General features: G+C 35.3%; 1 protein-coding gene across 1 annotated transcript in view; it reads left to right on the top strand.

Annotated features, from left to right (window-relative positions):
* The first annotated feature begins 383 nt into the window (after positions 1-383).
* LOC127842812 (major facilitator superfamily domain-containing protein 10-like) overlaps positions 384-26735 on the top strand; it is a 71186-nt gene continuing 44834 nt past the window's right edge. Inside the window, exon 1 of the mRNA XM_052372559.1 lies at positions 384-586. The gene's annotated coding sequence lies outside the window, so the exon portion shown is untranslated. The remainder of the gene's footprint in view (positions 587-26735) is intronic.

Consider the following 26735-nt stretch of genomic DNA (forward strand, 5'->3'; position numbering starts at 1 on the left):
TATGATCATGACATGAATGAGACGCTTTCATAACACCGTTCTGAGCCTAACACAGAGGTGAATGTAATGTAACCGTCGTGCAAGAGATTGTAATGTAACCGTAGTGCAAGAGATTGGCACCTGCCAATACTACGGATAGACATGCTAATACTAAAATTAGGACAATCTGGTTCCCAGCTTCTATTGTAAACAAATAGAAGTCTGGCGGCATTGAAAAGATGTCCGACGCGAGGGAAACTGTAGGCCGTCCAAGACACTTGGTTAATCACTCTGGATCAGCAGACGATTTATTTCAAAATAAATCCGAGGAATCCGAGATAGCCGATGTCAATCGTGATACATCGGCTATCTCGGATTCCTCCGTAAGATTGATTTATGAAATAAATCGTCTGCTAATCCAGAGTGAGCCGATGTATCACGATTGTTGGTTAATTGCATGTCCAAAAGTTAATCGATTAAGCTTTAAACTTAAATGACAATCAAACCAGGCAGGTAAAATGAAACTAAGAAGTTGACAACTATTGACGTGTCAATCCGCCCAACTAACTGTGTGACGTAATTGATGCGGTTTTACCTTATTTCGAACGTATGTTACCTTATCATTATTTCAGTTCATTAAAGATTTTGTTGTAATATGTATTATAACAGTTAAGTTCGTTTCCGAATTTGGGTTAAATAGTACATAATTATACACTATGACAATAGATGCTACCTAATTAACGAGCAAAAGCTTATTTGATAACCATGTTATGTAATAAAAATTTGGAGATTATTGACTATTGTGTATAAAAGTCAAAACCTTACAATAGTTTCAATACAAAAATAATGCATCCAAACAATTAAATCTAATTTTTTGCTGGAGGAAGCATTTTTCATCTGCCAAGCTTTTAGATGTGTAAGTACCTGTTATCGAACAGCACCTATTATCGGACGTTTTGTTTTGGTTCTGTATGCACATGCGCAAAAGTGCACATGACGTCACATTGATAAACAAATGGTTGCACATGAAGTCCATGACCTACTTGCCTACTTAGCTTGAAACAAATGCGTTGAAAACAGGTTAAAGGAATGCATTTATTGTTATTTACACCGTTTTGTGTTTTTTTTGCTATTACTTTTTGAATGCATTTATCAAAACGTGCATTTACACACCAAAAAGCATATTTCCGTTTGCAATTTTGATTGCAGCAGACGCAGATTTTTCGGTAAGTCCGGGTCACGTGATAGTCATGTAACTTTGTATATACTGGAGTAGTATATATGAAGTGTCGGTAATAGGTGATGTTTACATCGGCCGCCATTTTGTTTTGTCTGCTAGAGGTGACAATAATCAGGGAATCATTGTTATGATTTCTTGATGGTAGTTTGCTGGAAAACTTTACAGATAAATCATTCAATGATTGAACTGTTAGTCATTTGTTTAAACAAAATGTTTTTGTCATTTTAAGTGTTTCAATTTTAAGGTAATTTAACGTAATTTCTTAGGTGTTCGATAACTGGTTCGTCCACAATAATATATAATATGAAATAAGGCAAAGCCTCAAAGCGAGCTCGATTAATGTTTAATAGAAAAAACTCACAAAAAACTTTAGTTTAAATAGTTTATGTGGCTAATATTTCCGTTTAAACTGCCGTCCGGATTCTGGGCGGCGAGTTTCTATGGAAAATCAGGTTGTCGGTTGCAACTCCCAGCGACCCGGAGGGTCAATACCTGGGAGTTGTATTATTTCAACTAAGGCACTTCTTAGCAGAAAAACGTGGAGTTTGTAAAGACTGGTATAAAAAATAAGGTAATGAACTTTTTATTATTTTGCTAATCAGCAATCAAAAAACAAATGGGCTTTATTAAAGGGTTTCATGTGACCTGATGAACTGAACTGTTAGCACAAAACCCCGCCTAAAACAGATTGTCACTATAATATTAAAAATCACAGAACAACTGCAGTTTGTCGAACATCCCCACCTTTAGCCAATATACAAAAGAATAACATAAAGCCCTTTTCTGTATTTACAAACTTCTTTGATTTCATATTACGAAATGTATTACGTAGTAAATAGTGTGACGTCATTTCTGTGATGAAACGCAAGAGTTTTATGTAAACTATCTGGACTTTAAGGAAATGTTTGACGAGTTGTTTCTTAACATTAAACTTTTTGTTTAAAGCATCGAACGAATGCAAAACGTATTTCGGAGTGGGTGTTTAGCATGCATAAATGTAAACTTCTATAAGAACTTTTATAAGAATACCATAAAATAGTGTGGTTTAAACTAAGTTTCGATAAAGACATGGAAGAATAGAAGTGGAAGTGCATATCGTGGATTTAAGTTGTCAACTTAATTCTTATAAACAATGGATGAACGATGCCATTAAGATAAGCGTGACGTTTATACTAACTTAAGTGTTTTTTATAAACTCTTGTTAGTCACTGTAACGGTATGATGCTAATGATTGTTGCTCATTGCAATCCTCGGCGTGTAATCATTTCTTTAACGCGTCGGACAAATTCCAGTGAACAATGATACTTACATAGTATTCTGTCATATGTCTTTGAAAAACCACACACTGCACAAAATGCAGGCATTTGTATAACTATTGATGGTATTCAAACAGATTAATTTCGTCCTGGAAGTTTATTGTCACAGCCTGACAAGCATACTGTAACATAGCCGCTAAAGACTCCGCCCACCAGTTCATTTTTTTTTTCTTGAGATAATTAATTTAATTGGCATACTATGTATTTTTTATGAAATAGAAAAACAACTTGAAATGATGATTTCAAAAACGAAAAAAAATTATTTTTTTTAACAACAAGTTAACAGAATTCCAATTCTAAATTTTGCGATGACGTCATCAAACGGGAACTCCCGGAATGAAGACAACTGTTTTATGTGAAGAATGCCGATGTTTTATTCGCGATATATATTTACAATAAATACAGAGAAGAATTTTAAAATATTTAAAAGCCGTAAACTTGATCATTTTTATCTATTGTATCATTCTGATCAATCAGGAGACGCCGGTTATTTACTTCAACAATTTCCAGTTCCGGTTTCGGATATTGCGGATATTGTTTATGGACGTTTCGTGCCACTACCAGTTCGTGCCACTGATATTTGTGTTGAAAAGGGGTAGACGTTTCGTCCCACTGATAATATATAGGCGGATAGGTGTGAATAATGCCGTATAGGTGTGAATGATATTGGGGTGTATATAAATGTAGAAAATTACAACAAAGTTGACAATTATGATTATAAATAACAAACAAATAAAATGATTTATCATTAGAATACTAATATTTGTAAATAGTGTATTATATGCGATAAACATAAAGCATAAAGTGTTGTTATTTTTTATGAATCATGTGTATGGGCTTGTAAAAATAAAATAAAATGATTTATTGTTAGTATAAAAACATGTGTGCATAGTTCATTATGTTTAATAAATATAAAACATGAAATGCTGTTATTTTCTATGCTTCAATTGTATGTATTATATATATACAAAATAATATATAACATGAATGAACAGTAATACAATTTAAAATAAAGTTGGTCTTTTTTTTTTAAGAAAAGCTTTTGCTTTACTATTGCCTCACAAACTTTCAATTAGCCGTATGTGTCTTTACGTAATTAGCAAACAATTAATTACCGACTCGGGCCTTTAATTTACCGACATGGGCCTTTAGTGGCCAATTAGTAACCGATAAGTAAACAACTCACCGCTTTAATTATGATACAAACTGTGTATGTGTGTATCAGAGTTTATTCACAGGTCCTACCGGCCTCTTCACGAGGTCTTTGAGGTAAACTGTGTAATTCATTGACAGAGGAAATAAAGTCAGTTGAACACACAGCCGAAAGTCAGTTAACACAAAGCAGAAAGTCAGTTGAACACACACGAACGAACAACAACGTTAAAGGTATTTTTTTACATGTATAGAATAATAAAGCAATATATTATTTTCAATTGATAGTTATAATTTAAATATTATCTTATAAAAACTAGTATATCATATTTTCATTGGATAGTTATAATTTAAATATTATTAAATACAAACTAATATACATCATAGTTCACAACATTTTTTTTTTCCAGGATGGCATCGCAGAATCAACGGTCGAGCAGAGCGTCACGACCTAGGGTTTTACGTGCTCGTTCCCCTTTTGCGTCGTGAGGCAGAAACAGTGGATCTGACAATCCGCCTTGTGTCAAAGCATGCCCTGACTCGGGTACACTTTTGTATATGTGTATTAAAACAATGTTTGAATATATTTATGTAATCAATCTAGATATTGTTAAAATGTATGAATGCATTCACTTCTGATGTTGTTAATGTCAATTTATTGCAAATGTTTGTATATATTTATGTAATCTCTGCCAACACAAGATAATCCTACAAGATTGGGTAGGATGCAATTTTTTTGTTTAAGATGTATATTTTCATTCACTTCTGATGTTTTAATACATTTATGTTATGTATTGTTAATGTATTATATGAAGCATTTAAATTGACTCTTAAACAATCTTGAAAAAAAAACAATGTTGTTTTCCCATTGAACGGATGTTACAATCAAAGGTGCGAAAGTTTCCTGTTATGATTTCACACCTATACGGTATTATTCACACCTATCCGCCTATATATTATCAGTGGGACGAAACGTCCAATGCCCTCCTACACAAATATCAGTGGCACGAACTGGTAGTGGCACGAAACGTCCAGCACCCGCGGATATCCGGTTCGGATATTGCGCGCGCAGATACCAAACTTTTCAGAACAATAACCTGTAGATCTACAGTCAAATTGAAATACACGTGTAAACATAATGCGAGCTTCTCGAGCCACCTATGGTTGCTCTGCGAGCTCGCTATAAATGTGTGGTTATTCAGCCTGTAGAATTCAAAGATAGTTTGGTGGCTGTGGCGTAGTGGATATGGTGTCCGCTCAGCGACTTGGGGGTCTTGGTATTGATCCTTTAAGTGCAAGCATCCTTTTTATCACTCTTTAGAAACCAAATACTGATCCTACACAGGATACAGATTGTTTTATTATGTCTCAATTCAACTAAAGCTGTTGTAGTGATTTAATGGGAAGCAGGCTTTTCTGCACCAAGCTTTTTCGGCCCAGTCCTAAAATTTAGGTTGATTTGGCTCCAAGCTTGTTCGGCCCTATATTTTATTTTTTCTTTAGTACTTAATTGATTACAGTGGGGTTAGATTGGCAGTCCGTTTGTTGAAAATGTCTTTCGCGTTCTAATTAATTAAAGGTGTTAATGATGAGTACTTGGTTGATGTGTTTTTTTTTGTCAATTAGTTTTTTAAATATTGCCTTTGATTATGATTGATTAAAGAAAATAATTTAACAGCATTATCGTTTGCAAACTATTACCAATTTGTATACTTGTGTATTAATTGTGTGGGTTTTTAATTGAATCAATTGTCAGTTCGTTTGTGTGATTAAAGGTGTAAATGATGAGTATTTGTTTGATATGTGTTTATGCAAACTATGTTGAATATAATGACTAGCTAAGATTTTTTACTGTCAATTTATTTTCCTATATACCGGTATTATTGAAAATATAATATCGGTAAAATCGATGACATGGTTATAATTTGCACATTTTTTAAAATTAATTTTTCTGTCAGCGGACACCCAGCTTTATCCCTCAAAATTTTTATTTAAGATGATTGTTTGTTTCTAATCTTACATCTACCTATTATCCATATTTTTAGCTCACCTGAGCACAACGTGCTCATGGTGAGCTTTTGTGATCGCCTGTGTCTGTTGTGCGTTGTGAATTGTGCGGCATCAACATTTGCCTTGTTAACTCTCTAGAGGGCACATTTATTGTCCAATCTTCATGAAATTTGGTCAGAAGGTTGGTCTCAATGATATGTTGGATGAGTTCGAAAATGGTTACGTTTGCTTGAAAAACATGGCTGCCAAGGGGCCAGGCATTTTTCCTTATATGGCTATATATGGCTATAGTAAAATCTTGTTAACACTCTAGAGGCTAGGACTGCAGCGGGTACCCGAAATATCCGATGATATCAGATCCAACTTCAGATTCGCGGGAACGGATCCACCCATGAAAATTTCGGTTCTGGATATTTATTTTCATAGTTGTATGTAACCTAGCGCTGTTAGGCAATAAGTAAGTTTTCAATCCTTATTGTCTTTCTGAGTTGTATAAAAAACAAAGGTAGTGGATCCAGTGCGGCTAGAAGGTTATTCAGGTAAATTTAGCGACCTGTCATATTGTGTTCCTGCATCATGTAATGTCTTGAAAGCATCTTTCGTCATATACTAAGTTTAAATGCTATCTTGTGATGCAAGGAACCTCAGTGCCCAGTGAGAGAATCTTCTCCACAGCAGGAGACCTAGTCAGTGCTCATAGGGCTTGCCTAGACCCGGACAATGTTGATATGTTAATTTTTGTGAAAACAAACATCAAACTGTATGAACAGTGAAAAGTGTATGTTAACGAGCAAACTTTTAAGTGAATAAACCTTAAGGTTTCGTTTTGCTTTGACATTGCTACAATTTTAAACGAGAACTTTGTTATGTTTTTTGTTAATAAATGTTTAATGCTTTGTAGTCAAATTATACTTCTAAAACATTGATTTCTTTAATTTAGACATACAATTCTCATTTTCTCTTATCTGAGGAATCCGGATCCGAAAAACTGTAAGAAACCATATTTGGATTCGGATCTGAACAAATTTTTTGGATTCGTTGCAGCCCTACTAGAGGCCACATTTATTGTGTGATCTTCATTAAACTTGGTAAGAAGATTCATCCCAATAATATCTTGGATGAGTTCGACAATGATGCTGGTTGGTTGAAAAACATGGCCGCCAGGGGGCGGGGCATTTTTCCTTATATGGCTATAGTAAAATCTTGTTAATACTCTAGAGGCCACATTTATTTTCAGATCTTCATGAAACTTGCTCAGAAGATTTGTTCAATGATATCTTGGATGAGTTCAAAAATGGTAACCTTTGCTTGAAAAACATAGCTGCCATGGGGCGGGGCATTTTTCCTTATATGGCTATATATTGCTATAGTAAAATCTTGTTAACACTCTAGAGGCCACATTTATTGTCCAATCTATATGAAACTTGGTCAGAAGATTCATCCCAATAATATCTTGGACGAGTTCAAAAATGATGCTGGTTGGTTGAAAAACATGGCCGCCAGGGGGCGGGGCATTTTTCCTTATATGGCTATAGTAAAGCCTTGTTAACACTCTAGAGGCCACATTTATTGTCCAATCTTCATGAAATTGGGTCAGAAGATTTTTCTTATGGATATTTTGGATGTGTACGAAAATGGTTACGTTTGATTGAAAAACATGGCTGCCAAGGGGCGGGGCATTTTTCCTTATTTGGCTATATATGGCTATAGTAAAATCTTGTTAACACTCTAGAGGCCACATTTATAGTCCGATCTTCATGAAACTCGATCAGAAGATTCATCCCAATAATATCTTGGACGAGTTAAAAAATGATGCTGGTTGGTTGAAAAACATGGCCACCATGGTGGCGGGGCATTTTTCCTTATATGGCTATAGTAAAACCTTGTTAACACTCTAGAGGTCACATTTATTTTCCGATCATCATAAAACTTGGTCAGAAGAATTGTCCCAATGATATCTTGGCTGAGTTCGAAAATGGTTTTGGTTGCTTGAAAACATGGCCACCAGGGGGCGGGGCATTTTTCCTTATATTGCTATATATGGCTATAGTAAAACCTTGTTAACACTCTAGAGGCCACATTTATTGTCCAGTCTTCATGAAATTTTGCCAGAAGATTGGTCTCAATGATATCTTGGATTAGTTTGAAAATAATTATGTTTGCTTGAAAAACATGGCTTCCAAGGGGCGGGAAATTTTTCTTAAATGGCTATAGTAAAATCTTGAGGCCACATTTATAGTCCGATCTTCATGAAACTTGGTCAGAAGATTCATCCCGATAATGTCTTGGACGAGTTCAAAAATGATGCCGGTTGGTTGAAAAACATGGCTGCCAGGGGGGCGGGGCATTTTTCCTTATATGGCTATAGTAAAACCTTGTTAACACTCTAGAGGCCACATTTATTGTCCAATCTTCATGAAATTGGGTCAGAAGATTTTTCTTATGGATATTTTGGATGAGTACGAAAATGGTTACGTTTGATTGAAAAACATGGCTGCCAAGGGGCGGGGCATTTTTCCTTATATGGCTATATATGGCTATAGTAAAATCTTGTTAACACTCTAGAGGCCACATTTATAGTCCGATCTTCATGAAACTCGATCAGAAGATTTATCCCAATAATATCTTGGACGAGTTCAAAAATGATGCTGGTTGGTTGAAAAACATGGCCATCATGGGGGCGGAGCATTTTTCCTTATATGGCTATAGTAAAACCTTGTTAACACTCTAGAGGTCACATTTATTTTCCGATCATCATAAAACTTGGTCAGAAGAATTGTCCCAATGATATCTTGGATGAGTTCGAAAATGGTTTTGGTTGCTTAAAAAAACATGGCCACCAGCGGGCGGGGCATTTTTCCTTATATTGCTATATATGGCTATAGTAAAACCTTGTTAACACTCTAGAGGCCACATTTATTGTCCAGTCTTCATGAACTTTTGTCAGAAGATTGGTCTCAATGATATCTTGGATAAGTTTGAAAATAATTATGTTTGCTTGAAAAACATGGCTTCCAAGGGGCGGGAAATTTTTCTTAAATGGCTATAGTAAAATCTTGAGGCCACATTTATAGTCCGATCTTCATGAAACTTGGTCAGAAGATTCATCCCGATAATGTCTTGGACGAGTTCAAAAATGATGCCGGTTGGTTGAAAAACATGGCTGCCAGGGGGGCGGGGCATTTTTCCTTATATGGCTATAGTAAAACCTTGTTAACACTCTAGAGGCCACATTTATTTTCCGATCTTCATGAAACTTGGTCAGAAGATTTGTCCCAATAATATCTTGTTATCTCAGGTGAGCGACTTTGGGTCTTTCAGGCCCTCTTTTTTATTTATACTTTCTAATAACACATGTAACAAACATATATCAGTAATCATATGAGCTTATTTATGTCAGTCATTGTCTTTCTAGGCTTTGCCGCAAGCAAAAGCATGTAAATAATGTTAATATATTCAGTGAATATATACAAACTTATATGGTGATAAAACACTTAACATAATTTATTTGAACGTAAAAGAATAATTACACAATACATAATACTAAATCACTGTAATCAATTTACATGAGTTTTTAGGTACATGTCCTTGCAAAGTGATTATGTATTTTGTAAAACTGTAGAATTAATGAATTATTATAAACCATTCAGTGCATGTACATGTATGAAAGATAAGTATAATACAGCATAGTATGCAGTTTGTTCCAAACAATATCATAAAATTGTATTACCTTTAAAATACTAAACAATCTGCTTTTTTACCAGCGTATTAAACATTTATCATGGAACAACAAGTAACAGCCAAAGTATGTATTTCAAAATAAACAGGAAATCTGCTATTCATATTAATGAATTAATTAAACAAGTTTGTTGCTACTGTACACTGTCATACTAAAAATGATCACAACACAGTGGTCTAGGTACTTAGTGCTTTTACATACTTATAGCAAGTTTTGTATTACGTGTTTAACATTTATTTGCAGGCACTGGTCGACATACAGGCTAAATTTGAATTGGACCTATCGTTTTTTCCTTAAGGTCCAGTCTCACTATGATGCCGGCGGAGCCCCGGTGCATGATCCAGCATCTACCCGGATGAACCGGGGCTCTACCGGGATGAACTGGGGCTCCACCGGGATGAACCGGGGACAACCGGGGCTCCACCGGGAAAGTATTAAAATGTTTAATACCTCCGGGAGTCACTGGGAAGGACCAGCAACGACCGGCGTGGCTCTGGCAACAACCGGGACAGCACTGGGAACAACCGGGAAGGCACCGTAGCTCCACCGGGGCCCATACAGACCCCGGCAGAGCTACGGCAACACCCCGGTGGAGCCCCCAGGAATGCTGGCAGAGTCCCGGTATAGCTATGGTACATTAAGTAAACTGGTGCTTTGCTGGGACGCCACCGGAATTAACCGGGGCTCGGCCAGGGCATTACTGGCGATGACCGAGGTTAATCGGGGCGTTGCTGTAAATCTGCCGGGGTCTGATGCCGGCATAGCCCTGGTGAGTGCCGGCGGAGTTACGGTATACCGGGGCTCTGCCGGGATGCTGGCGGCTTTCACCGGGGCTCAACCGGTGCATTACCTGCGACAACCGGGGCTCTGCCAGGGCTTCACTGGGATAGACTATAGCCAGTCAGCGGTTGACCGGAACTCTGCCGGGCTGTTGACTGGCTTCAACCGGGGCGGCACCGGAAAATAGTGTGACCGCGTTAAAACATTTCTACAAAATCATCCCGGTTCTCGCTGGTCGACCGGCATTAGCAAACTGGGATGGACTAGGGCTCTACCGGCAATAGTGAGACTTGGGCTTTAAATCGTTGATTTAACAACCCTTTGACAATTTTGAACATCTGATATAATTCCATTGCTCATTTTGTTTACAGACAGACATATATATAAGCTCTCTAAAAATCTAAGTTCACATGACCACTGTGTACATGTGATATTCAAATATCAGGATGACCACTGTGTACATGTGATATTCAAGTATCAGGATGACCACTGTGTACATGTGATATTCAAATATCAGGATGAGCACTGTGTGCATGTGATCTCCAGAGCTCCAGATAAGGGCCGTACAGCCGTACATTTGGCTTTTTCATGAAGGTTTACGCATTTAATTTGATAAACTGGACGTACAATTACGACTTGAATATCCCTTTTACGCATTTACGAAAAAAATCTGGCCGTACCGATACGTCCGCGTCGGCGCGGCGTGATTTGCTGGTCTCTAACCTAACGCCGCTTTTTCGTTATTTAAATTACCGAAATGTTGTAGACTGGGTTCGGTATTATTGTCTATTCTGTCGCGTGATTTCTGGTTACTTGTAAACCCGTCAAAAAAATATGTCTGCGCGCAAGGAGGGCCGGCAATCGGGACTCCTCGGACAATTCCGCCATATCGGCGATCGTCTCTCGGGTGTATTTGGTGGAAGGATATGTCTTACTCCTCTAGGCGGAAGATATTACACCGAAAATATAGTTCGGGTTACACACCATTAAATTTGCACTGAATCAACCGATAATATAGATATATAAGGACAAATATCTTTAAGGAGTAATATAATAGAATATTTATTAATGTTATTGTTTAAAATTAGATATTTTGCATGCAAAATATTCAAGTTTTAATAAAATGCTAAAAAAGCCTATTAGTTGTTTATTGAAGGGAAAACATCAACATTATTCAAACTTAAAAGAATCAGTTTTTCTTAAATTATATTCATTGCAACATTGCTGATGTTCGGCTGCAGGCGACAAACTTTGAGATTTAATCAATATGTCTATGTTCTATACCATCAACAATCGTACAACACTGTACAGTGGTACAGAGAAAACTTTTCGATGTAATATAAGAAATAGTAAACTCCACGTTGGTCCCAATGGCATTATAGTGACCAGCCAGGCAGTCACAAACTGTATATTTCATGAAATGGAATGAGTGGGGCTTGATTGAATTTGAAAAACGATTCTTTCTGTACATTTGATGATGGCAACCATACAGTACTTCTGGCAGATATTGTTTATACTTTATCCTAGGCATTTTAATTCCAGATGTTGTTATAATCCCGGCCAGGCAACTAGCTTTTCAAAGCCTTAAACAATCCAGTGCCATTAAAATTAGGGACAGTGTAACAATGTTCAGTTTTGTAATATTAATATATTATAAGGCATAACTTTGCCCTTGGAAATGAACTCAATTCAGAATGGCCTCTCAAAATAAGACATACTGTATTGGAAATGTTAAAACTGAGCTGTGGTGTTGTTAAAATTAATATTATTTATCTTTTAAGAAACTTTAAGATACATATCACAGGCATGCCCATGGTTTTGGGTCGTTACTCTTTAGATGGGAAACAAAAACACTAAATATGGTCGACAGTGCAGGCAACAATTGTAAAAAGATATTTTCCATCCATGACTGCCATTACTGACATGAAGTTATTTAACTGTAATATGTCTGGAAACAGTGTCAGTCACACTTTCCTAAATATTGATTTATTCATGCATATGTATATATATGCCATACAAGTACAGTCAATTTACAACATTTAACAATTGGAAAACAATTATCACAGGATTTGGATCACAATGCATTGATATATCACATTTTGAATATCACAGTCAAAGTTAATCATTTAAATTCAGTTATAAGTAAATAGTCAGTGTATTTGGCAGAGATCTGAAATAACAAGTAGTTACAAGATGTTTAAATCAAGACATTATATATATACCACAGGATGTCCCATGAAAGGTTTGCAACTTATTTCCAATGGGGCCCTATAGATGGGTGGAAAATGTACAAAAATGGTGGCATTAATATGCATAAAAATATCATTAATTTAAACTTGAGACTATAGTCTTGAGATCAAATAGTAATTAGCATATATTATTAGAGAGCATTAGTTACACAATGTATACTACTATTTTGTGACAATTTGTCATTACATTTAAATGTACATACAAATACTTTATTGATGACTTATTTGAACAACAGTAATATATATATATATATATATATATATATATATATATATATATATATATATATATATATATATATATATATATATATATATATATTATAACAAACCAATATATATATATATATTATATATATAATATAACAAACCAATCACATAAAACAATAATTTAAACAATAAGACTACTAGTAACAAATAAAATCAGCATCTTTTTCAATTTCAATCATATTGTCTGTGAGAGAAGTTTTCACTCTGTTTTCAAATTCATATTTATTCTTTTATAAGAATGTTTACATCAGCAGGTAAACAGTTCCAGTCTTTGATCGTTTATAATTAAAAGTAGTGCTGGTAAAAACATTCACTTGAGGACATTTAGGTAAATAAAAGTTATCTTTACTATGTCTACTGTTATCACTATGTATATCAGACACTAAACTAAAATTATTATACAAAAAAGGTCATGTAAGAAGGACATTTCTTGTTAACAATTTTATAAACATGAATGAGTGTTATTTGCTTAACTCTGTTTTGAACATTGAAGCAACCAATATTACTAAAATCTTTAACTTTCAAAGATGTTCTAGAGTCATATCCATGAATAAATTTAACAACTTTATTCTGTACAACTTGTAATCTATTTTTTAACTGTTTGCTAATACCATTGTACTATGAAGAGCTAGCATAGTCAAAATGGCATTGAAGCAATGAGTTACATAACAATTTTCTAAATTCCATATTTGAACAGTGGTTTTGTCTATAAAAGAACAGGGGTGTAGCTGCATTTAGGCACAGCAGGCCCGGGCCTACATTTTTTTTTTGAAACATGAAAAAATTAAAATTGCTTCAACTTTAAAAATGCATTAAAATGTTGACCCTGAATCTGCATTTCATATTGACATGATCCTCAGGCAATGGATTCTGGTCTTGTTCAAAGGACATATCTTCCAATTATCAACTCTACTTCTTTCTATATAGACATGCAGACAGTATTATTAGAAAGTATTCCCATGGTTTGACTTGTGAATAAGCGAGTGTTACAATTTTAAATGTTTCTCTGTTCAATATTGTTTTAAAATTTAGTTCTCTGGTATAAAGATAATACAGTAAAATTTAGTTCTCTGACATTGAGATAAAAAAGTAAAATATCAAAGAAATACAGGCCAAAGTCTTATATTTTCTTACCTTATTATTTGTCTAGATATGCTTTAAATCTCACCACAGGCGTTATTGGATTTAAAAAATTTCTGGGGGAGGACCCCCGCACACACACCCCGTTTTTATGTAACATATTCTGGCCTACAGCTCAAAAAATGCTAGCTACGCCCCTGAAGAATCTTATTCTTGAGTTCACCTTTTTTAATTATATTATTAACAATAGATGTAGCAGAAAGATCAGTGTCGAATATTGAACCAAGGTGTTCAACAGATGATTGAGAAACAATAGTGTGATCATTACATTTTACATTAAAATTATGAAGTTTAGATTTCCTTTTGGAACCAAACACTATACATTCAGTTTTTCCAAGGTGTAAAGACAGTTTGTTATCCACTAACCATTTAATACAATTTGCAAGTTCTTTACAAAAAGCATTACTGATGATACTAGGATCTTTGTGAAAATAAAGGATGACACTTTCATCGGCATATAGAATAAGTTTACATAAATACAATAATCAAAAATCACTAATATCCTATATCAGTGTTAAGGCATTATGAAATGGAAATGGTGTGACAAGTAACAAGAACCCTACACATTTACATCACAAAACATATGATATCTACAATTACTGGATATAATATATATGTTGAAAGTTAATATAAAGAGGGCAATACAAAAGAATGTACAAAAGTAGTAATAAAGATAAAACAACCAGTTTACAATGTTAAGATTTATGCAGTTGTTGGCATTAAGAGAACAATTACCATTCTTAATTTTGAATTTTGCAAGTGTAAATACATGTATGTAAATCAGAACACAAGAATTTGTTTCCCGGTCACTTTGAACTATATAAGTGCCCAATGTTTACCCTCAGTGAATTTGTAAAACCAACTTACATGTGCTGTCTGTCCGAAAACTTAAACATTTCCTATAACTTTTGCAATATTGAAGATAGCAACTTGATATTTGGCATACATGTGTATCTCATGGAGCTGCACATTTTGAGTACTGAAAGGTCAAGGTCATCCTTAAAGGTCAAATATACGGCTTCAAAGCGGCGCACTAGGGGGCATTATGTTTCTGACAAACACATCTCTTGTTTTTACATGAAAAACCACAGACATTGTTGGAATTTGCCACATATTAGGCATTGTGCATACATTTTTAAACTCAATTTTCCACACAATGAAGCAACTTTTTAAAAAGGCACCAAAAAATGTTCCTCAATCCCCTTTGCACGCTAAACAAAGAATCAGTTTTTAGCTCCACTGGCCAAATTTGTTCAAATTATGCCCCTGGGTCATATTTGACCCTGCCCCGTGGGTCACAAAATTGAAAATTGCTTATTTAAGGCCTATTTTGTGAAAACTTTCAAAATCTTTTCGTCCATAACCATTAGGCCTAGGGCTATACAATTTATTATGTAGAGACATCTAATAGTCCTCTACCAAATTTGTTCAAATTATGCCCCTGGGGTCAAATTTGACACTGCCCGGGGTCACAAAATTGAGTATATGCGTATATAGGGTCTATTTTGTGAAAACTTTACAAATCTCATCCATAACCATTGGGCCTAGGGCTACCAAATTTGGTATGTAGTGGCATCTTATAGTCCTATACCAAGTTTGTTCAAATTATGCCCCTGGGGTAAAGTTTGACCCTACCCCGAGGGTCACAACATTGAACATATGCTTATATAAGGCCTATTTTGTAAAAACTTAAAAAATTTCTTGCCCATATCCATTGGGCCTAGGGCTACCAAATTTGGTATATAGTGGCATATAAAGTCCTCTACCAAGTTTGTTATGCCCCTGGGGTCAAGTTTGACCCTGTCCCGGGGGTCACAAAAGTGAATATATGCTTATAAAGTGCTTATTTTGTGAAAACTTTAAAAATCTTTTGTCCATAACCATTGGGCCTAGGGCTACCAAATTCGGTATGTAGTGACATCTTATAGTCATCTACCAAGTTTGTTCAAATTATGCCCCTGGGGTCAAGTTTGATCCTGCCCTGAGGGTCACAAAATTGACCATATGCTTATATAAGGTCTAATTTGTGAAAACTTTAAAAACTTCTTGTCCATAACTGTATGGCATAGGGCTACCAAATTTAGTATGAAGTAACATGTAATAGTTCTCTTCTTAGTTTGTTCAAATAATGCCCCTGGGTCAAATTTGAAACTGCCCCGGGGGTCACAAAATTGAATATATGCTTATAAAGTGCTTATTTTGTGAAAACTTAAAATATATTCTTGTCCATAGCCATTGGACCTAGGGCTACCAAATTTGGTATGTAATGACATCTTATAGTCCTCTACCAAGTTTGTTCAAATTATGCCCCTTGAGTCAAGTTTGACCCTGCGCCGAGGGTCACAACATTGAACATATGCTTATATAAGGCTTATTTTGTGAAAACTTTAAAAACTTCTTGTCTATAACTGTATGGCATAGGGCTACCAAATTTGGTATGTAGTGACATGTAATAGTTCTCTTCTTAGTTTGTTCAAATAATGCCCCTTGGGTCAAATTTGAAACTGCCCCGGGGGTCACAAAATTGAATATATGCTTATAAAGGGCTATTTTTTGTGAAAACTTTAAAACCGTCTTGTCCATAACCATTGGGCCTAGGGCTACCAAATTTGGTATGTAGTGACATCTTATAGTTCTCTACCAAATTTGTTTAAATTTTATCCCTGGGGTCAAATTTGACCCTGCCCCGAGGGTCACAAAATTGAACATACATGTATGCTTATATAAGGCCTATTTTGTGAAAACTTAAAAGAAAATTCTTGTCCATAACCATTAGGCCTAGGGCTACACAATTTGGTATGTAGTGACATTGTATAGTCCTATACTTAGTATGTTCAAATTATGCCCCAGGGGTCAAATTTGACCCTGCCCTGGGGGCCACAAAATCGATTATATGCTAATATAAGGCCTATTTTGTGAAAACTTTAAATATCTTCTTGTCCTTAACCATAAGGCATAGGGCTACCAAATTTGGTATGTAGTAACGTCTAATAGTTTTCTACCAAGTTTGTTCAAATTATGCCCCTTGGGTCAAATTTGACCTTGCCCGGGGGGTCACAAAACTGAACATACGCTTATATGGGGCCTATTTTGTGAAAACTTTAAAAATATTTTTGTTCATAACCATTGGGCCAAGGGCTCCCAAATTTGGTATGTAGTGGCATCTAATAAACCTCTACAAATTTGTTCAAATAATGCCTCTGGGGTCAAATTTGACCCTGCCCCGGGGGTCACAAAATTGAATAAACGCTTATAAAGCGCCTATTTTGTGAATTCTTGTCGAAAACCATTCGGACTACAGCTACCAAATTTGGTTTGCATTAACATCTTATAGTCCTCTACCAAGTTTGTTCAAATTATGCCCTTTGGGTCAAATTTGACCCTGACCGGCGGTCACAAAATTGAACATTATATACGCTTATATCTTGCTTATTTTGTGAAAACTGTTAACATATTCTTATCCTTAACTCTAGGACCTAGGGCTACCACATTTTGTATGTAGTGAGGTATAGTAGTCCTCTACAAAGTTTTCTCAAATTATGCCCCTGGGGTTAAATTTGACCCAGCCCAGGGAGTCACAAAAGTGTACATGTGCTTAAATAGGGCCTATATTTAAGTATTTGCACATGCCAAGAGTATTTGTTTCAGCCTTTTTTCAGCAGTAGAGCTATACATGTACAGGGCCATTGTGGCCCTCTTGTTTATAAGAATATGTCAAAATGGGCAAAAGTCAGGGACAATACTGTCTAAATGCCCTTTTAACAACTCTGGTGACATGCTGCTGTAGTATATTTTCTCTGTAAATTTACAGCGAAACACAAAATGTGATCATCATAAATGTAAAGCTTACGTGTATATAAATATGATACGAGGTCTTACCCGGTATTTATACAAATTAACCTGGATATTTATGAAAAACACCATCTCCCTGTAAAGTGTAAAGAGAGAAGGCATTTGTTCACCAGTAACATTATGTTCAGTACTGGTAAATTGCAAGCAACGAACATGAAAAATTCAGTTCCCAATTCATCGCGTTTTAAAAAAGTTCAACTTTGCTTAAGTAATAATGCATAAATGTTGATTCTAAAGAAAAAGAGTAATCATTTATGCCTAAACTGTTCTGCTGTCCAGAAGCAAGGATGTCATATACAAGCTTTACAACATTTATAGTTTTAATTACTTAACAATCTTAAATGAATGTCCATTCTAAGTTTTCTGTCGTATTCATCCCTCAAATCATACATGTTTCTTGCATAATTGAATGTTTATGTCCATGGATCACAATGTATATAGAAATAAACATTATTTTGAATTATCTTTCACAGTTATATATTTAATATTAGGTTATTTTTGGGATACACTAAAGCAAATATTAACATTTGTCTTAAAATGAATCATCCTCTGAAGCCCCTGATGGGATTCAAACCCACACCTCTTTCCTCTGGAGAGGAAAGTATTCTATCTTAAAATACAAGGGCATGTAAGAGGAAAACTAGCAAATTCAAAGGGAAATTTTCACCGATTAGACTTGATTGAAGTTTGTTATTAAATACTTTAAATTGATAAGTAAACATTTGAGCAAAATACCTCAATAAAAAATAGAAATTTAAAAAGAAAGAAAGGAAGTCTTCCTTAACAGGGCTCGATCCACTGACCCTTGGAGTAAAAGCTTAAACCAATGGGCCATCGGTGCTCCCATTATAGTCAGTGGTTTATTTCAGGGTTGACATATTGACCGGTCAATTGAGTATTGACCGGGCCGGTGGTCAATACCCGGTTAAAACCGGTCAATACTGGTCGATTGAAAATTGTAGCATTTAAACATTACAAAGGAGCCATTTTATATTAAATCAATAATTATTCTGTAATTGATAAACTTTTTTCTGAGTTATTTATTGTAAAAAAAATCTTTAAAGCTGTAAAAAGTTACTTCTTTATTATTTATGGAAACAGCCTCAATTACATAAGGACTAAGGCAATATCTTTATCTCAGTGTATCACATTCGTTACTAAAGTATTATTACTATTGTAGGTACCATAGCATTTCACTTATCTATTGGTATATCTATTTGATAAGCAGATGGACAAACAGAACTCTTGTGTATTCTAGGGTTATAAATCTGGCCTCTTAGTTGGTAATAAAATGCATGCAGTGTTATGTCTCTGATATTGACAATTAAGCAAATCTGCCCTTAGGCTATTTCATATCACTCACACAAAAGAAGATTACATTGTACTTGCTATTTATTTAATAGTTACTTCTAACTTGTTTCCTTTCTGTATTATGAGGGTTTTTTCCCTTTCATATGAAAAAGTTCAATTGGTATTCAAATGAATAAACAATCAAAGTTCTTGATTTTGCCAACAAATAATGTTTTCCAAGTGGGGGTCTACTTTTCTTTTCAATTATTTTTTTCTTTTAATAATTGTTTCTTATTATGTTTTTTATTCTTATATCAATAAAAATTGAAGTTTTTTTCACTATTTTGTTTAAAAAGTATTTAAAGAAATCAATGCAAGATTACACTACAAGTAAGGATTGTGTCAAAAAGGTGCCATTTAAGGCCCTATTATCAGTTGCGGGTGCCCCAACCAGTATAGGTGAGAAGACTGTTAGAAGACTGTGGGGACAGTGGGATATGAGGAACAACGCATACACAGTAATTGACAGGTTATTGTTGAATCAAGCACAGAATTATCTGAGCATCATAATTCATTAGAATTGAAAAAAGGTTCAATCAACCAGAAAAATCCAATTGACCAACTTTGACTTATTTGCAAAATTTTGAGAGGTTGGCCTACAAATTGCATGAACGGGTATAAAATAGTGGGTATTAATAGCTTAAGACATTATTGGCAACATGTCTGTGTAATCACAGGAGTTTGAAATTCTATCAATATAGCTAATCTTATGGCTAATTAACAAAAATGTTTAGCCATTAGATTAGCTATATTGATAGAATTTCAAACTCCTGTGGTTTAATTTATATTATCAATATTGTTTAATTAGGCATGGAATATAAATTAAAATTGGGGGTAAAGTTCAATCGACCAGTATTGACAGGGTTCGACATTAACTTTTTTTTACAGCCAGACCATCGGACCAGCTCCTCTAAAAATGTACTAGCCCGAATCTGATGTCTACTAGACCATAAATGACATAGCAAATAAACAGAATTATGTCATGTAACTGTTTAACCAGGTTTTATCAGAAAATAATTAGTGAACACAAGAAAGTTATTTTGATGCACAGAGTAAAAAATTAAATAAAACTACTAAGTATTTAACAACATAAATTGTTTGTTGTAATTTCACTGTTTATCACCAGTTAAACAAATGATGTCTGTACAGCATGTGACATTTATTAAACGTTATCAAATTCTGGCCTCCTTGACCGCTGTGCTCCATGCTACCACAGCTCCAATGCCCTTTACCATCATAATAATCTGTGTCAGTTTTACCGTTGGATTCTTCTTTATTAACTTATTTGTCGGATGAAAATCCAATCTTCAACAAAGTCATTCTTTAAATTACATTCTCTCGTCTGCTACGCCAAAATGTTTACATTGACGATACAGATTTTCCATAGAAGTCGTAAAAACATGATGTAAAGTTCTACAACACTGCAGAAAATCATTAACTCTTTCAGTGCTGGAACCGAATTTTGAAGGTCTTTGCAAACAGTTTGGATCCAGATGAGACGCCACAAAACGTGGCGTCTCATCTGGATCCAAACTGTTTGCTATTCTGATAGTATTCTTTGAATTTTTTTTGAAGAAAATGCTAATTTTAGAAATTCAGCAGACAACTTTTTAGCAGTCTACAAATTTCCCAGCATGCAAAGCGTTAATATTCATGACAACTTTACCAATGGAAACAAGCTATTTCTGCGGGAAGCTCTCCTTCGCGTCTAAAAATAGCGATGAATCATGTGAATGCTCCGCGTTTATTTATATACGCTAGTTTTGTTCTGATGTAAATAATGGATACAATAGTTATTTTACACATTAAGAGAAAAAGGTTTTCGGTTAGTTATAGTTATATGAATCAGTATAGATTTTGTATGTACGACCAGTCGGACAAGCTAGCCCACAGTTTTACCAGCCCGACCACGGATCTTACTAGACAATGTCTGTCGGACGTGCCTTAGTGTCGAATCTTAAATTGACCAGTAATGACCACTTCGGGAGTATTGACCGGGGCGGTTTTAACCAGTAAAAAACCCCGGTTAAAACCGGGGGCGGTCAATTGGTGCCAACCCTTGTTTATTTTATACTTTATATAAGCAGGGCTTTTTTTCTTCTTTGCGAGTGGCCCTGGAAGGACATTTTAAAATGTTGATAGGGACAATTCACAAACCTAACATGGCCGTGAATTTTTTACAAAATTGGCCGTTTTTCACAATTTTAACAATTTCACGACTCAGTTTTTCACAATTTTAAGAAGTTTGCGACTCAATTTTTCACAATTTTGAATAGTTCACGACTCAATTTTTCACAATTTTGAAAAGTTCGCAACTAGCTTTTTCACAATTTTAAAAAGTTCGTGACTCATTTTTTCACAATTTAAAAAAGTTTGCCACTCATTTTTTCACAAAGTGAGGGGGCCAGGGCCGCTTCACAAACTAAGGAAAAAAAGCCCTGATAAGCAATCCTTGTAATGTCACAAAATCTAACTACAACATAAGATTTCCCCAAATTTTCTTTTCATTATAGACTCTATGCTATATTGATAAATGCAAACATTGGATCTAAAAGATGCAATTAAAAAAAGGAATAAAATTGAATACAAATATGAAAGTAACCCTCAAATGGGCTCGAACCATTGACCCCATGGAGTAAAAGTCTACCGTTTGGACCACTCGGCCATCCATGCTCATACAATGAGTGATGTGTTTCATACTTTATCAAGTTTATGTAAGCAATCCTCGTATCTCACAAAATATAATGAAAACAGTCGATTTAATTTTTAAATTTACTCGATGTCAATACTATAAGTATAAGTACTCCTATCAGTAATGACATCTTTAAATTTTAACAAGTTTTTAAGTACGTTGTGGGAATTCACAGATCTACATTAAATTATTACTTAAAGAATGTTATCTTGAAAAATACGAGCTCAAACACACTTTCAAATTTTTCCTCTTTACAAGGGGGCCGCCATCTTGTTTTTTAAAGTAGTTCCAAATCCAATATGACGGCCGCCTACGTACATCAGAGAGACGGTGTGGTGTAGCCCACTGTCCGATGCGTTCAGATTGGGAGGGCCGGCTAAACCGAAAGCGGTTAATAAAACACTCTTTGTTGCAATGGCTACATAAGGTCGTCTTACCATCCTGACATTCAATCTGTAAACCCAGGAAAAAGACATTCTCGCCGGACATTAAACAATTTGATTGCATCGGTGGCTAAAAATGTGGCTTTGACAGTTAACTGCTAAGCAATTATTCTTTTGAGATGAGACAGTGACATTTGTGTTCATTAACTTAGCTTTCTAGTTGGCTTGTGTTTTCTTGTCAAGAAAAAATATTTAAATGAAGAACTAGTATTTAGTCACGAGTTTAAATGTGTAGTTGTATTTGCATCATAATTTTGAATGGAAAACCTAATAAAGTAACTGTTTAAAAAGCTAAGTATATTTATTATAATTGATGCAAATGTTTTTGTAACGGCAGTTATACACCCTTCAATATTCAAGAACATGGGTAGTACAGTACTACCTGTGTTTTTGGATATGGTAGTACAAGTACTAATTGATTTTCAGCGTTACTCCTTGTCTTTCTGTCAGTGGCAGTACCGTTACTAATTTCACAAATCCTTATCTGGAGCTCTGGATCTCCAAGTATCAGGATGACCACTGTGTACATGTGATATCCAAGTATCAGGGTGACCACTGTATTCATGTGATATCCAAGTACCAGGATGACCACTGTGTACATGTGATATCCAAGTATCAGGATAACCACTGTGTACATTTGATATCCAAATATCAGGATGACCACTGTGTACATGCGATATCCAAGTATCAGGATGACCACTGTGTACATGTGATATCCAAGCATCAGGATGACCACTGTGTACATGTGATATCCAAGTATCAGGATGACCACTGTGTACATGTGATATCCAATTATCATGATGACCACTGTGTTCATGTGATATCCAAGTATCAGGTGACCTCTGTGTACATGTGATATCCAAGTATCAGGATGACCACCATGTACATGTGATATCCAAGTATCAGGATGACCACTGTGTACATGTGATATTCAAGTATCAGGATGACCACTGTGTACATGTGATATCCAAGTATCAGGATGACCACTGTGTACATGTGATATCCAAATATCAGGATGACCACTGTGTACATGTGATATCCAAGTATCAGGATGACCTCTGTGTACATGTGATATCCAAGTATCAGGATGACCACCATGTACATGTGATATCCAAGTATCAGGATGACCACTGTGTACATGTGATATAAAAGTATCAGGATAACCACTGTGTGCATGTGATATCCAAGTATCAGGATGACCACTGTGTATATGTGATATTCAAGTATCAGGATGACCAGGGTGTACATTTTATATCTAAGTATCAGGATGACCACTGTGTACATGTGATATCCAAGTATCAGGATGACCACCATGTACATGTGATATCCAAGTATCAGGATGACCAGTGTGTACATGTGGTTTCCAAGTATCAGGATGACCACTATCTACATGTGATATCCAAGTAGCAGGATGACCAGTGTGTACATGTGATATCCAAGTAGCAGGATGACCAGTGTGTACATGTGATATCCAAGTATCAGGATGACCACCATGTACATGTGATATCCAAGTAGCAGGATGACCAGTGTGTACATGTGATATCTAAGTATCAGGATGACCACTGTGTACATGTGATATCCAAGTAGCAGGATGACCACTGTGTACATGTGATATCCAAGTATCAGGATGACCACTGTGTACATGTGATATCCAAGTATCAGGATGACCACTGTGTACACGTGATATCCAAGTAACAGGAATACCACCATGTACATGTGATATCCAAGTGGTAAACAGTGCAGTACAATTTTAACATGATTCATTTGTTGATGTTTCTCTTATGAAACTCACACCACCATGTGTGTGCACAATCATCATACAATGCTCTAGATAGCATTTCAGAGCTAAAATATTGATGTTGCAATCATGTGCTTCAATTGAACTGATGTTTTACTGTTTAACAGATATCTTCAAGATAGTTTTGGGCTTTAAGCATGTTTATCCCAAAACTTGAATCAAGTGGATATTTGTACTTGTAATGTTCATAATTGTATATAAATCCATCGTTGGAAAGAACCCCTGCAAGTTGCTTCATGTTTTATATCATTGATTGCATTTTCCTACATTAGAGAAATATGCTGTGTAATGAAGCCATGGATCAACTGAATTGATCACCAAATTATCATGTCACAGATTGACATTAGAAGATGTACAACAAAGCCCAGAGGCATGTATCTGTTTCAATTACTGGTATGTACTGTTGTTGGACTGTAATTCAACTGTAATGATAAAGCTTGTTGGATGACAGACACTTGTGGAGACATGTCTAACATGCCTATGTCCTGAGCAGCAAGAGTTTGATTTAACTGTTGTAAGACTGACTCACAAGCACCAAACACTCAGAAGGCCTGTTTGTACATGGCCATATCTATTTCAGTTTTGACTTGGCCAGTGTGCATTGAATTCATTGTGATATTAGTTAAGTGTTAAGGTAACTTATTGCAGTGATAAAAAGTATTGTTTTACAGAGTTTTTGGTGTGTTTTTTTCCTTTTATGTTTTGTAAATGTTGTGTTCATATCTGTGTTTTTTAATTGAATCCTTTTAAAGGTTAATAAATCAAATAAAAAGTTTTATGTTGTCAACATTTGTAGTAATGTTTGTAATACTTGGTAGTAAATTTGGCAAGAAGAAGATTTTATATTAGCAAACATGAGTTCTTACTTCATATATGATTATGTTATTTACTGGTATGATAACGCAAAACATTTTCCTTGTTTATGAAAATCTTTATACAATTAATTCATTTAATTGAAATGGTTCCAAATTTTTCATCATCATCAATGGAATAAGTTCATTTGCAATCAAACAATCGAAAGAATGAGTTATCTACGTCCGAATCTTAACTGCCCTTTTTTGCAAAAATTGTTTATGAACATGTATACAATTTGTTGTTATACTTTGATTATTATTTATCGTATTTTTGATAAGTTGAGTCTGAATATTTATTTTTATCGAAAATTAATTTTTATGAGTAGTATTTTCATGCTTTTTTAAACTAAATTGTTAAGTTGTGTATGGATTGAAAAGGTGTTCTTTTTCTGACGGTCTGGAGAGATTGATCATTTATAGGACACAATCAATTTTTTAGCCGGATTTTTTTCGAAAAAATCTCGGCTTATAGATTGATGTTGTCGGGCGGGCGGGGGGGCGGGCGGGCGGGCGGGGTGGCGGCGTGCTCGAAAATGTTAAAGTTCTTATTTCATGGTATAACTTTGGTATGCTTGGACCTAGAGTCTTCAAACTTGACATGAAGGTTGGCCAGGATTAACAGATGACCACTGGTCATTTCAAGGTCATTCATTTGAAGGTCAAGGTCACTGTGACCTTCAATATAAAAAATGTTAAAGTTGTTATAACTTTGGTATGCTTGGACCTAGAGTCTTGAAACTTGACATGAAGGTTGGCCATAACTAGTTAGTAACCACTGGTCATTTCAAGGTCATTCATTTGAAGGTCAAGGTCACTGTGACCTTGAATGTAAAAATGTTAAAGTTCTTATTTCATGGTATAACTTTGGTATGCTTGGACCTAGAGTCTTCAAACTTGACATGAAGGTTGGCCAGGATTAACAGATGACCACTGGTCATTTCAAGGTCATTCATTTGAAGGTGAAGGTCACTGTGACCTTCAATATAAAAAATGTTAAAGTTGTTATAACTTTGGTATGCTTGGACCTAGAGTCTTGAAACTTGACATGAAGGTTGGCCATAACTAGTTAGTAACCACTGGTCATTTCAAGGTCATTCATTTGAAGGTCAAGGTCACTGTGACCTTGAATGTTAAAATGTTAAAGTTCTTATTTCATGGTATAACTTTGGTATGCTTGGACCTAGAGTCTTCAAACTTGACATGAAGGTTGGCCAGGATTAACAGATGACCACTGGTCATTTCAAGGTCATTCATTTGAAGGTGAAGGTCACTGTGACCTTCAATATAAAAATGTTAAAGTTGTTATAACTTTGGTATGCTTGGACCTAGAGTCTTGAAACTTGACATGAAGGTTGGCCAGAACTAGTAAGTAACCACTGGACATTTCAAGGTCATTCATTTGAAGGTCAAGGTCACTGTGACCTTGAATGTAAAAATGTTAAAGTTGTTATAACTTTGGTATGCTTGGACCTAGAGTCTTGAAACTTGACATGAAGGTTGGCCAGAACTAGTAAGTAACCACTGGACATTTCAAGGTCATTCATTTGAAGGTCAAGGTCACTGTGACCTTGAATGTAAAAATGTTAAAGTTCTTATTTCATGTTATAACTTTGGTATGCTTGTACCTAGAGTCTTCAAACTTGAAATAAAGATTGGCCAGTACTAGAAGATGACCACTGGTCATTTCAATGTCATTCATTTGAAGGTCAAGGTCACTGTGACCTTAAATGTTAAAATGTTAAAATTGTTATAACTTTGGTATGCTTGGACATAGAGTCTTCAAACTTGACATGAAGGTTTGCAAGCACACTTAGATGACCACTGGTCATTTCAAGGTCATTCATTCTAAGGTCAAGGTCACTGTGACCTTG

Source organism: Dreissena polymorpha, chromosome 8 (assembly GCF_020536995.1).
Source record: "Dreissena polymorpha isolate Duluth1 chromosome 8, UMN_Dpol_1.0, whole genome shotgun sequence".
Classification (NCBI taxonomy): Eukaryota; Metazoa; Mollusca; class Bivalvia; order Myida; family Dreissenidae; genus Dreissena; species Dreissena polymorpha.